The sequence below is a fragment of the Artemia franciscana genome, chromosome 12 (genome assembly GCF_032884065.1).
Source record: "Artemia franciscana chromosome 12, ASM3288406v1, whole genome shotgun sequence".
Lineage (NCBI taxonomy): Eukaryota > Metazoa > Arthropoda > Branchiopoda > Anostraca > Artemiidae > Artemia > Artemia franciscana.
This window is the reverse complement of record NC_088874.1, coordinates 17,424,493-17,438,473: the sequence shown is the minus strand read 5'-3', so window position 1 is coordinate 17,438,473 and position 13,981 is coordinate 17,424,493. Positions and strand designations below refer to the sequence as shown.

Here is a 13,981-nt window from a genome sequence, read left to right as displayed (position 1 = left end):
GTAAAAGATATACGTAACTTATAAATTAGCTTACGTAAAGAGCTTTTGTATTCTCATATTTTTATACATATATGAGGGGGTTTGCCCCCTTGTCAGTACCTCGCTCTTTACACTAAAGCCTAACTTTTTTCCCAATTCATTAAGAATGACCCCCGAATCAAAAAAGCCGTAGAATAAATAGTTGAAATTACTAAAAACACTTTAGCGTAAAGAGGTGAGCCCTTCATATGGGTAATTATTTCTGTTCATTTTATGTTTTAATGCTGCTCCTTACTTCCAGCTGAAAAAAAACTTTTTCATATTTATTTTTTTATTGTTTTTTTTAATTAATGCTAGTAAATCCTGCATTCCCTTCATGGAAATTTTCTTCCCCCATGACAAATTCCTCGATGGAAAGTTCCCATCGAGAAAAGTTCACCCCTTTTCAACCCCTCCCCCAACCAAAAAATGCTCATGAAAACGCCTCTACACTTCCCAATAACCATTACTATATGTAAGCGCTGGTCAAAGTTTGTAACTTATAGCCCCTCCCACGGGGACTGTGGGAGAGTAAGTTGTCCCCAAAGACATAGTTATAAGGGTTTTTCGACAACGTTGAATAAAATGGCTATATCATAATTTTGATCGATTGACTTTGTGAAAATAATTAGCGTGGAAGGGGGCCTAGATGCCTTCTAATTTTTTTGGTCACTTAAAAAGGGCACTAAAACTTTTCATTTCCATTAGAATGAGCCCTCTCGCAACATTCTAGGACAACTGGGTCGATACGACCACCCCTGGGGAAAAACAACAAAAAAAAAAAACAACAAAAAAACGAACAAATAAACACGTATCCTTGATCTGCCTTCTAGCAAAAAATACAAAATTCTACGTTTTTGTAGATAGGAGCCTAAACTTCTACAGTAGGGTTCTCTGATACGCTGAATATGATGGTGTTATTTTCGTTAAGATTCTATTACTTTTAGGGGGTGTTTCACCATATTTTCTAAAATAACCCAATTTTTATCAGGCGCGTAACTTTTGATAGGTAAGACTAAACTTGATAAAACTTATATATTTAAAATCAGCATAAAAATGCAATTCCTTTGATGTAGCTAATGGTATCAAAATTCCAATTTTTAGAGTTTTGGTTACTATTGAGCCGAGTCGCTCCTTACTACAGTTCGTTACCACGTACTGTTTGAAAAGCTAAATTGTTGGAGTTAAATCCATTGATTTTGGCAGCTGAGGTTCAATATTTGTTTCAGTGGCTTTTTAAAGACAATTTTTCTCTATCATATAAATGCTGGCGCAAGTTATTCTGTAAATGCTGGCGAAGTTTAAGTTCCTGATAAGAAATTTTTCACGCCTTCTTTTGATTAGCTTTTTTAATCTTTTTGGTCGTTATCAAACACGATAATATCTTAAGAGGACAGTAAGATAAAAGGTTAACACACTTAGTAGCATAGGACGAATAGAATAAACACTGTGTTCATAATTGTTAATGAATATGGAAATGATTTTAAACGGGATTATTCTTGAAGAGATGAAGAATTTGTCTCGTAGAATAAAAGGCACAGGAATAACACAAATTGTTTTTGGAACCCTGTTGATAATAATATCGGTAAAGTAAATTTGTGTTTGTGCAATGCTCAAGTCCACTCTAAACTAGTCAAACTATTGCCAGTGGCTTCTTATATAACAAATATTCACACTTTGAGACAAAATCTGCAGGCAATTCGTCAATTTTGAATTAAACTCCAGATTTCGATTACCGTATCAAAATCAAATGAATCATTAGTAATAATGTGACAATTATAACGGCTTTTAAAATTCAACCATCACCAACGGTAACCCAGGCTCTAAAGAATCTTCTTTTACCTCAATTACAAACATGTCAAATCTATTACATTTAAAGTTACCAATGAAAAGATAAATTCCAGATTTCAAGGTATTATTTTTATTCAAATTATCAAAAAACTCTTATTCTCCCCCCCCCTCCTGTGAAAAATTTATGCTTGAGAAATACCCTCAAATGGGAAGAAATACCCTCAAAATAGGTATGTAATCTGACCAAAAATCATAACACAAATTCAGCATGATTAAAGATCCTACGCCAGATGTTTCAAATTCTAAGAAAAGTTTTATTACCTAAATGGTTTATAACACATTACATAGAAAAAACATTAGAACACACGAGCAGGAATCCGGTAAGAATGATAGAATCAACAAGACCTCGTGAAAACAAGACTCAACAAGACTTGTTAATTAAATTTTATCATAAATTAATTTTCACTATGGTTCCTATATTCAAAAATAAAAAAAAATATCAGAAAAGGAGTATCTGAACTGAAACTCAAAATTAGTGTCCGTTTAAAGTAATTAATTATATAAAGTCCAAAAATACCAACAAAAGAAATATGACGAGCGATGTTAAAACATAAACCAAAAAGAAATAAGTGATGTAATACATCAAAACAAAACAACTCAAAAATAAACAAAAATTACCGTGAATGCGAAAAATAAAACCTAAAACGAGCAGAGATTGAAACAAATAATAAAAAAAAAGTTAAAACGAACAGATATTACCACAAACTAGAGTTGGGCTACTACTCCCTTAAGCCTTCTTAAGCCATGACTCCCGACGTGGGGCACATGCCCCACCGATATGTAAACATTACCGGCACCAGCACAACAATATTTTGCTGGGTGGTGGGCAGGATGTGCAGCTTTCGGTTGACTTTCCTTTACCGCCTTTATTTAAAAAAAACATTTTTCATCTAAATAGTGTCACATTCAAATGCATTTAAAGAGTACAAAAAAAGCAACCCTCTCTTAATAAAACAACCCTTGGCCACTGATTAAATCTCGAATTTTGATTAGATAGCAAATAGAGTTAACCGTTCTCTACTAAATGGATGCTTTGATTCTGAGTTTTCAGTGTCAATAGTTAATGTAAAATAAGCTTTACTTTTGAGAGTTGACAACATTCGAGAGTTATACTGCAGAAAGGACTATATCAGAAATGGTTTGTGCGATAAACTTGAACATCCTATGAATATGTTCCTTGGGTAATGAGGACTTGGAACTTGCTTCTTAGTCCCTTGATTAGGGGAGATGTGGGCAGAGAGAAACCACACGTTTTTACTCTTTTATCTCAGATGAACCAGCAAACTTTGTTGAAAATAGTAGCTTTGAACATTTTCAATTGGCCCACATCAAAAGGAGTTATGGATTCTAGAGGAGTCATTCTTTAAGGTCAAGGGGATGGCTAGGGCATTTGAGGTGAAATTTTCAGAGGTTTATGTAGGGGGAAAGGAAAACTGGAAAATACGAGTTGGGATGCGTGGTGTCTAAATGGGACTCAATATATTTTTTTTTAATCTCTGATGCCTATCGATCTAACAGGGTCCAGACGTATATAATTAGCATAACGGGCTACTATCCCTGCAGCTGGGCCGACGTCTACATGATTAGCATACTTACATGAACATAAAATTAGAACACGTTCTGGATAAGAGGAATTACCATAATCAAAGTTGAAAAACTTGTATGTATTTGATATAATTTCTTATATATAAGGCTCGTCTCTCTGATAAAAAATTAATACTATTGAATCAGAACTTCAAAAATGAAGAAGCAATCTCAATATAATGCTTTTTTGTAATTAATTTCGAAATCATAGTATATTTAATTATATATGCATTACACTTTAAATTATCCATTAGGGGGAAACCTTTTTTTTCATTGTACAAGATATATGTAAATCAACTTTAAGAGTTGACAGTTGAACCAAAGATAATATACTAGCCTGTCTATGTTCAATGTTAACGCTGAACTGTCTCTCTTAATAAAACAACCTTTGGCTACTGATTAAATCTCGAATTTTGATTAGATAGCAAAGAGAGTTAACCGTTCTTTGTTAAATGGATGCTTTGATTCTGAGTTTTCGGTGTTAATAGTTAATGTAAAATTTTCTTTACTTTTGAGAGTTGACAACTTTCGAGAGTTATCCTGTTGAAAGGACTATATCGGAAATGGTTTGTGCGATAAACTTGAACATCCTATGAATATGTTCCTTGGGTAATGAGGACTTGGAACTTGCTTCTAAGTCCCTTGATTAGGGGAGATGTGGGCAGAGAGAAACCTCACGTTTTTACTCTTTTATCTCAGATGAACCAGCAAACTTTGTTGAAAATAGTAGCTTTGAACATTTTCAATTAGCTCACATCAAAAGGAGTTATATATTCTAGAGGAGTCATTCTTTAAGGTCAAAAGGATGGCTAGGGCATTTGAGATGAAATTTTCAGAAATTTATGTAGGGGGAAAGGAAAACTGGAAAATATGAGTTGGGGGATGTGTGGTGTTTAAATGGGACTCAATATATTTTTTTATCTGTGATGCTTATCGATCTGTTTAGAAATTGATCTGTTTTTTCTTACTTTAATTTAGAAAACTATTTTCTTGGTATTTTTTATTTTTTTAATCATACAAATGAGCAAATGAAATCTAAGCAAAGAGGAAAAAAATAGATATACGCTTGTAGAATAAAATGAATTGTTGCAGGAACTTTTAGTTGGCTATGGTATTACTTCAATTGCGGGTATAATATTTGGATTTTTTCTTCTTGACTGACTAAATTCCGTAGCTGTAAACCTCTATAACCTTAATTAAACAAAAAAAAAAAAAAACAAGTTTTAAAAAAAAATTAAAGTAAGGAACGACATTAAAATTTAAAACGAACAGAAATTACTCCGTGTATGAAAGAGACTTTTCCTCCTCAACGCCCCGCCCTTTACGCTAAATTTTAACTTTGTCTCTTAAGTCTACTTTTTAAAACAGTGAAAAAAAACTTTAGTGTAAAGAGGGGGGCGTTCAGGAGGAAAAGCCCCTTTCATATACAGAGTAATTTATGTTCGTTTTAGGTTTTAATGTCGCTCCTTACTTTCATTAAAAAATTTTTTTATTTAATTACTGGACGTTTTTGAATTAATGCATATTCTGATCTTGGCTCTCCGCACATAAATAATTAAAACGAAATTTTCATATTAAATTTTTCGGCTAAATGGCTTTCTCATAGTTTAATCAGAAGATTTTGAGAAACAAAGCGAGGGAGGAGGCCTAGTTGCCCTCCAATTTTTGATTACCTGAAAAGGCAACTGTAACTTTTATTTTTTTTTACGAACGTCTTCATAAGTAAAACATATACGTAACTTACGAATTAACTTACTTAGCGAACTTCAATATTCGTATATTCGTATTCGGCTAATGCTTAGCATAAAGAGCGAGGTATTACTAGCGAGGTAAACCTCCCATATGCGTAATAATTTCTTTTCGTTTTAAGTTTTAATGCTGCTCCTCACTTTCAGTAGAACAAACTTTTCATATTTATTTTTTCATTGTTTTTTAAATAATGCTAAAAAATCCTAGGCCCCTTCATTGAAAGGTCCAATGAGAAGTTCCTCCTTGGAAAGATCCTCCTACATACACCAACCAGCTCTTCCCCCTCCCCTCCCCAAACCGAAAAATATCTCCTTGAAAATGTCTGTACACTTCCCAGTAACCATTACTATATGTAAACACAGGTCAAAGTTTGTAACTTGCAGCCCCTCCCACGAGGACTGCAGGGGAGTAAGTCGTCCCCAAAGACATTGGTATTAGGTTCTTCAAATATGCTGAATAAAATTAGTACCTCAGAATTTTGATCCGGTGATTTTGGGGAAAAATGAGCGTGGGAGGGGGCCTAGGTGCCCTCCAATTTTTTGGTCACTTAAAAAGGACACTAGAACTTTTAATTTTCATTAGAATGAGCCCTTTCGTGACATTCTAGGACCACTGAGTCGACAAGACCACCCCTGGAGAAAAAAAACAAAAAAAACGGACGCATCCGTGATTTGTCTTCTGGCAAAAACTGCGAAATTCTCACCATTTTGTAGATAGGAGCTTGAAACTTCTACATTAAGGTTCTCTGATACGCTGAATCTGATGTTGTGATTTTCGTTAAGATTGTAAGACTTTTAGGGGGTGTTGCCCCCAATTAACCTAAAATGAGGCAAATTTTCTCAGGCTCGTTACTTTTGATAGGTAAGACTATAGGATGAAACTTGTATATTTGAAATCAGCATTAAAATGCGATTCTTTTGATGAAACTATTGGTATCAAAATCCATTTTCTAGAGTTCCGGTTACTATTGAGCTGGGTCACTCCTTACTACAGTTCATTACCACGAACTGTTTGAAAATGTGTGTTTGAAGAAATACAATTCTTAATAGAGAAAATGATTCTTAATAGAGAAAAATGAAACCTATTTGAAATAATATTTCGAAAAATTAATTAGACTATATTATTCTTCTTTTTCGTGACTTTGAAGTATATATATTTTCGAATACACTTTGGTCACTTGCATGCACATATAAATGCACCACTAAGTGTTTAGATTGTTCCTTATATCACATTTCTTTATTTTTAGCAGACAGTACCTAACTTTATTACTTATATGTTGATTAGATACTTGACTTCTTTTTATCCTGCACGTCGTATGGAGGATTCTCATGGGGCTTTCTCGGATCTGGAATTTGGTCAGGCCTGCCACTAATTTCAACAGGAATTATCGGTGCTGTGCTATCAAAGAGGAAAACGGTCGACAAATGCCTGTGAGTATTTTTAAAATTTACTCATCCCGGGTTGTAATTGTTGCAGGTGTAACTACAAAGTAATATAAAAGTTGACCAAAGCACTTGGGCCTGTCTTCATGAGGAAGGCAGTTGAACTCAGTTTCACATCTAATCCTCATGAAAACAGTCATTAGTTAAAACAAGAGGTGGGTTTTTCATTCCATTTCACAGAGTTGAACAATATCTTTTTGGCATGCTCAAAAGGAATGAATAAAAAACCAGTGGATGTTATTCTTTTGTTGAACAAATAGAACACAAAATCAAAGGCTCACATGAACTGATAGCGTCAATCAAGCTCTCATTCTCGTGAAATTAAGGCCCTATAGGAACTGATATTTAGATAATACGTATTTAAGGATTTTATCGGGTAGAACAGTTTTAAATTGACACGAATTCAGAAACAATAGCTATAATTAGTTTGAAAAAAAAAATAAGTGATAACAATTTTTTTTACAAAGTTTGATATTTTCTGTGAAGAGCAAGAAGCCCCTCAAATACCTTTAAAAACTACGTCATTAGCGCTTTCATCGAAATCCATGACCAGAGTTTTACTACCCGCTATCTGGAAAAACAAGAAAACATGTTTTTGTATGGATGACACCGATGGTTCTCCTTTTTCCCTCAAATAGCCATCATATAGAGCAGATGATCGAACACAGACAAATTAGGGGTCATGCAAAAGTTTACTTGAACTGCCACGTAATTTTGTTAATCAGTATTATATGCTCCATGTTTTACATACATACATACTACTACTAACTGAAAAATGGAGATTTAATGGTGTTTTATTACACTGACCAACTGAATTATTTATCAAACTAAGAACATCAATTGGGTTATTTTGAAGATGAAATAGTCACTCATCCAAGGAGGATGTGTCACCCGAACTAGTCAGGCCAATTCATAATACATGAAAACCCAGCTTGGTATCTTCATAACAATGACATGGAAAAAATCAAACATATTCCTCCTCACCTCCAACTGACTCAATTAACGGTTGATTTAAGCAGCCGTTCGTGTTTCAACACCATCAGTGCATTTAATGCATCCTAGTTTTTCACCACAGGTTAGCTTGATTCTGTCCTCTGATCTTAGTGACTTTTCAAAAATTTCAATCAGTTGCGTAGTTGTTGAGGGTTGGTTGTGTTACGCAGCCTTGCCGTACACCAAAGATCATTTTGAAGAGCTCTGTGAGCTTTCAACGCTCGAGGATGTTCGTGCAAGGGTTTTCCTACAAGTGTTTTCATAGTATGCCTTGATAAGACTCACCAGCATCGGTGGGAATAAGACTTTTGGCATGGTTTCTTCCATTAGTGGGCAAAATACTGAATCAAATGCTGCTGTTAGATCCAAAAACATAGATGTAAAAGGATCCAAAGAAAAAAATGTGATCCCATTCCTTCCAAACCCATTCCTTGATGGATTGACAGCTTGTTTTTTCCTAACTCTTAATATATCTACAACAGCGATCATAACTACATTTTCAGTCACATCCATTAGTGAGGCGCCTTGATAGTTTTGCAGTTACTCATCTTCATGATTGTTGTATCACTCCAAATTTAAAAGACATACCTACTCGCCCAGATCTTCTTGGGGAAATCTATGAGTGAGCTAACCCAGGATAAGCTTTTTTTGGAGCTCTGTTGGTAATTCATCTTCTCCTGGCACTTTGTAGCTTCTGTGCAATTTTACTGTTTTCAGTAATTCTTCTATCACAGCTGGGGAATGTCAGTGAGGCATTGACTTCCGGTTGTGATAAATCAGGTCTGTTGTCTGTTTGGTATAGATTCTGTAAAAGGCGGGTTAGGTTTATTTGAGAGGTTTTTAAGAAGTGTTATAGCCACCCATTAGTTCTTAGTAATACACTGGTTATTATAGCATCTTCCATCTTCTTTACATATTCGGCTATTAAATTCCAAATTATCTTGAGAACTTATAATCTGGTATTGCTTGATGAACTCAGTTTTTCTGGCAGCTTCCTCCAGTTCAGTTGCAACCCTCTACCAGTTACTGATCTTTTCGATTCTGGCTAGTGTATGAGCTTTTTTCCAAAGCCACTTGAACTTTGGTTGACCTATGGAGACCTTGGACTTGTCTGTGAGTGCCTTAGGTAAACTATCTCTGCTTTGCTAAAGTCTTTGTGATTTTCAGCTTGATTTTTGAATATCTTTAAGGTGACTTCTTTGTTTACCAGACCTTCTTGTCTGCTTTGTTTACCAAGACTGTCCTACACTTTTGGCGTCTAAGTTGTGATTCCATTCTTGGAAGACAGCAAGAGCTTCAAGCATGTTGCTCCACTTAAGATAAAACTCTGCCTTTACTGGTGGCATTTCTAGTTCCTTTATCATATTTTTAAGCAGCCCATGTTCTTCTAATGACTGAGAGTTTCTGTGGAAGTAGGGCTACAAAAATGTTATGATAAGACCTATAAAGATAATCAGCATTGAAAAAAAAACTTTATAGCTACAGAAAAAGTGCTTTTCTGGTTAATGGGAAGCGCTCTTCTTCCTTCCTTATCAACAACAGAGTATGGCAAGAATGCACTGCTGTACCCGAGCTGTTTAAGTGCGTCAGGGACCATATTCTGAACGAGACACTGTGCCCACCCTTTCGGCAAAACATAAGCTGGAAAGACCCTCTCTGATATCGACTTCGTGGACCATATAGATGTCCTTAGTGACAATCTTGACCAGCTGAAATTTGCACTCTAAACTTAAATTTGCCTCAAGAGTAGGGCTGTAGATTAATAGGAAGAAAAAAAAATAATGCCCATAGATAACACCGTTTTGACTTTACCCTGGAATGTTGAAAGTATTGGCCAATCGGTCGTCTTGGTAAGGCAATTCACATTTCAAATCCATGGGACTTGTCGGTCATATGTCAATCCCAAAATATGGTAGTCTGCATGTCATTGTAGGCAAGCAAATGTCAATTATTCGCCTGTGAGTGTAAATGAATGCAGTCCCCCCTTTTGCATACAAATTCAGTCAACATTGTCCGCCATAAGTCAACCCAGAAATCTTGATCATACCTAAAGTTCTATGGCTATCTACAATAGTTTCTGCTATAGGATGGATGGATGATAGACTATCCGTCGACGATCAAAAATAGTATCATTTTTACACATTCTTGAAAAGGCTTGTGCCAGCTCTTCCTCAGACTATCAACTGTCTTCGCTTTTCTTTGATTAGCCATGGATTGATGGCAACTTGATTTTAGTTCGAGTTAATCAAATTCAATTGATCAGTTCCAAAGCCTCTAGAGTAAATCAACAAATTAATTGGAAGAAAGCAAAGATAATGCCCATAGATAAGACGGCTTTGATTTCACCCTTAAATTTTGAAATTAATGACCAAGCTGTCGACTCGGTAAGGCAGTTCGAATATTACAGATCAGCTATATCCTCAAATGGCACACTTACACCGAAATCTCTACCTGATCAACCAAGACAAACTTTATATTTGGACAACTCCTGAGGGTAGTTTTTCTAAAACCACGAATTAGTCACCAAATTAAATCTCGAATATAGAACGCCAAAGTCTCAAACATCATCTTATACTCTTCTGAAACGCGGCCAATAATTCAGAAATGGCTAGGAAAATCCAATACCGTTTAAACTATACACCTGCGTTGAATAGAAGGCTTCAAATGATATGACAAGATCCGCAACACTGAGATCCTGACGAACCTTCAAGCTTGCAAATCTCTCTACTCAAGCAAAAGCTCATGCCCTCAGGTTGTATGGCAGCCTATTCCGCCTCCCACCAAAAACCCCTGCAAGGAACATCATGGATTTCAACTCTTCAAAAATGGCTAGTGACGTTCTGGAGGGAGACTGAGCACCAGGTAGGCTGATGTAACAAGCCAACAATATCAACCCAAACGAAGCCCTGTCACTAACCTGGGATAGGACCACTAGTTAACTAGTTTCATCAACGCTGGTGAACCTGCTGAAGAAGAGCGTTATAAAGTCTCCAGAAGAACACCAGAGAGACAATACAACCTGATAAATCACAATAATAATAAAGGTGAATGTGACTTGAAAAAACTTTCCAGCAAGGAAAATGTAGTTCTCAGCAATAGGCCAAGAAAACTCCTGATTTTAATTAAAATCTAGTAGTTTCGGGTATCAAGCCATGGTCTAGTTGCAAAAAAAAAGCCAAGACAGATAGTGTAGGTGAGAGACAAAATCTGACATAAGCCCTTTTTAGGATTGTATGGAAATGATTTCATTTCGCTTGTTGATAGATAAGCCCTTCATCCATCTGTCCATACATCACTGCTAGGGCAGACCTAAGGTAGATAGTCATAAAACTAAGGGATGATTTTGGGTTGAGGCGTTACAGAAAATTTCTTCTAGACCTGTATCCAAAATGGGGGACTGAATTTACTTGAACTCACAGCCAAACAAGTAACCTAAGCCTAATAGGCTTGGCCGCTTGTAGTCTAAAGGTAGAATTGACAGTTTGTTCGGAATAGGGGGGGGGGGTAGCTTAGACAATGGACAGGTACTATTTGGAAGATTATTGGATGGAGACTAGGCAGAGAGAAGCAAGATATGAGGGGGTTACTGTAGAAAAAAAAATTGAGATTGTGTGATGGAAGCGGTGGATATGGGTTAGATGGGATCCGAGTGAAAATGACAATATTGTTGGCAATGGTTAAGCACGTGGTTACCGCCTGAGCAACGATCTAACCATGGTAACTAACTGCGAGTAAAGCTTTGTAACTTGAAGGAGCGTTGGAAAATAGGATTTTTTTTGTATTAATGGCAATTTTGTATCATGAGTCGGAGGGTATAAGCTCTACTGCACACACAGTTACACTTTTCATTTAGACTTCTCAATTTTAAAAATCCCACGACTTCAAATTCTCTAAAATTGTACTGTGAGGCAAAGTTTTATTGTTATGATGCAGAAAGGCTTGACCAGTTTTTATAATTCTTTCTGTGCCATTGTCTTCTAAGGTCAAAATCCTGTGGTCCCAAACTTGGCTTCGAAATCTCTATCTTACAAGCCAACAAGGGACAACTAGGATAGTTACTATGAGGCGAATATCCTTGATTATATTCATTGGCTTAAGGAATACAACAGTAATGGGGCTCAACTAAAGGTTTACAGACCACCATCAATAATTAATGAATATACAACATTTACACGCAAAGCAACCTAATCTGCCCCAAAGGACCACTAAAAGAAACCTCAAAATTATCTAGTGCTATAGGCTAAAAGCTACAATTACTAAAAGGCTATGTTTTACTTTCAACCTCGTCTTTTAATTTTTGCTCCCAAGCCATAATTTCTTGACCCCAAGATCCATATTTTACACATAATTTTTCCGGTATTATGCCTTTATCTGATGCAAATGTTCTGTTTACACAAAACCTTCCTTCCTTGTTTATATTAGATGTAAATTGTTTATTCAATGTACTCAGAGACTATTGACTATTTGATAGTTGGTCCAATTTTCTTTATGATTACAAGAAATTTATCATGAGAAGTATCCCATCGATAGTAGCCTATTGATGTGACGCAAAAATGCTTGTCTGGGTGCCTTGTCCTCTGAAATTGGCATCATGGCCCAGTGGCAAGGCATACATCTGTCTAGTACACTGAAAGTCATAGTACAGACCGCACTCTTGGCATAATGTCGTTATAAAATGCTCACTACTTTAGTTTGGTACCATGATATAGGAAGATTTTAGGCAAATGTTTCATATAATTTGTTTATTAACAGGATGGACGGATACTTGGCTATGTGTATTCTGTCAACCATTTTGTCATGTGGTCCCATTGTCTGTGGAGCTATCACTATCGTTGAGCATTCCTATAATCCTTGGCACTATTGCAGATCTAACTCACATGGTAAGAAAGCCGTTTCATTTAAGTGGTTCCTAAACTAGTAACAGATTACTGAACATATTTCTTTTTTCTAGGGAATCAGATCAAACTTAACAATAGACCGTTACAATTAGACCGAACTTAATAATACAGATTTTATCAATTTCCGTCTTTTATCAATAGTAGAAAAGCACGTAAAGAGAATCAAATCCAAACAAAGCCAAACTACTTTTGTGTTAATAATACAAAAACAAGATCGAATTTCTCTAGCTACGATTGCACAAGGTAGAATTTTCTGAGAGATATTAATGTAAAAAATAAGAAAATTATTTCTGATAGAGTTGAGTAGAATCATCTCTACTCAAGTCGAATCATTAATCATCATCAAGAGTAGAATCATCAATTTATAGTATATACACCACATACAAAATTAACTTAAATAAACTTAGCCATGAGGCTCCTCTATCTTTGCAGGACTAAAGCTTTAGTGGGGTGCCTTCAAGAAGCCGGGCCACAGCAAGCAATTCACCGGACCTCTAGCACCCCATTCAACCGGGGCTCTAGCAACCAATTTAACAGGAGCTCCCAGGGTCTGATTCCACCAGGGGTCCTAGCGAGCAATTCCACCCAGAAGATTCTTGTTATGTAATGGGTTTTGTTTACTTTTGGTTATTATGTAATAGGACTTGTTAGAGTCTGCTAGTCAAGCGGGGGATTCCCGGTTGTAACTGAGGGGTACACCTACATGGGATTTTACGTAATGGCAAGGCACACGTAGGGTGTTATGAAATAACAATGAATACGTGGGCTGTTACAAAATACTTACAGAGATTTTCTTCTTCAGGATTTCATTTTCTTTCAAGGCGTTTTCTTCAGGGAACATTTATAATCTAAATATTTTTGTCCGCATTAGAATTTGAATATAAAATAAGAGATTTTCCCCAATGACCAGACCAGAGCCTTAACCATCTGGACCAGCAAAGTATTCATAACATTTTGATTCGGGTAATATTTTCTATGTTGTAACCTATTGTATGCAAGGAGAATCCCCTGTTCCGCTCACTAGAATGATAAAAAGGATCGCATGTTCCCATATGGATGCAATAATTGACATAAAGGGGGGGGGACTGATTTCTAGAAATTGCTTACATTTTATATGCACCTGTAAGTTAAGTCATGCCTTAGAGTGTGTTATCAGATAACATTGGGGCTTATTCATAACGTATTTTTTAGAAATAGAGTCTTGAAAACATGAAAATATCTAAAAACTTCTTAGGAATGATAAATGTATCACCAGAATGCCATTGGCCAACCACATATTGCCATGGTGGCGTGAATTTCTTGGACTAACATGTTCTACAGCTTAAAGTTAGGGTGAGAGGTGTTGATAGAATTTGTCGGTGGTGGGGGAATGAACTATAAAATCCAGTCAAAGAAATGACGCATTTTCATTGAGACCTTTGAGAAATAATTTTTAATATAGTTTAA

The 13,981-nt window shown here is 36.0% G+C and overlaps 1 long non-coding RNA gene across 1 annotated transcript; it reads left to right on the top strand.

Moving 5' to 3' along the window:
* The first annotated feature begins 1,432 nt into the window (after window positions 1-1,432).
* LOC136033775 (uncharacterized) lies at window positions 1,433-12,517 on the top strand. Its single transcript, XR_010619014.1, has 3 exons — window positions 1,433-1,603; window positions 6,487-6,632; window positions 12,390-12,517. It is a non-coding gene; the product is annotated as an uncharacterized LOC136033775 (long non-coding RNA).
* The last annotated feature ends 1,464 nt before the right edge of the window (window positions 12,518-13,981 follow it).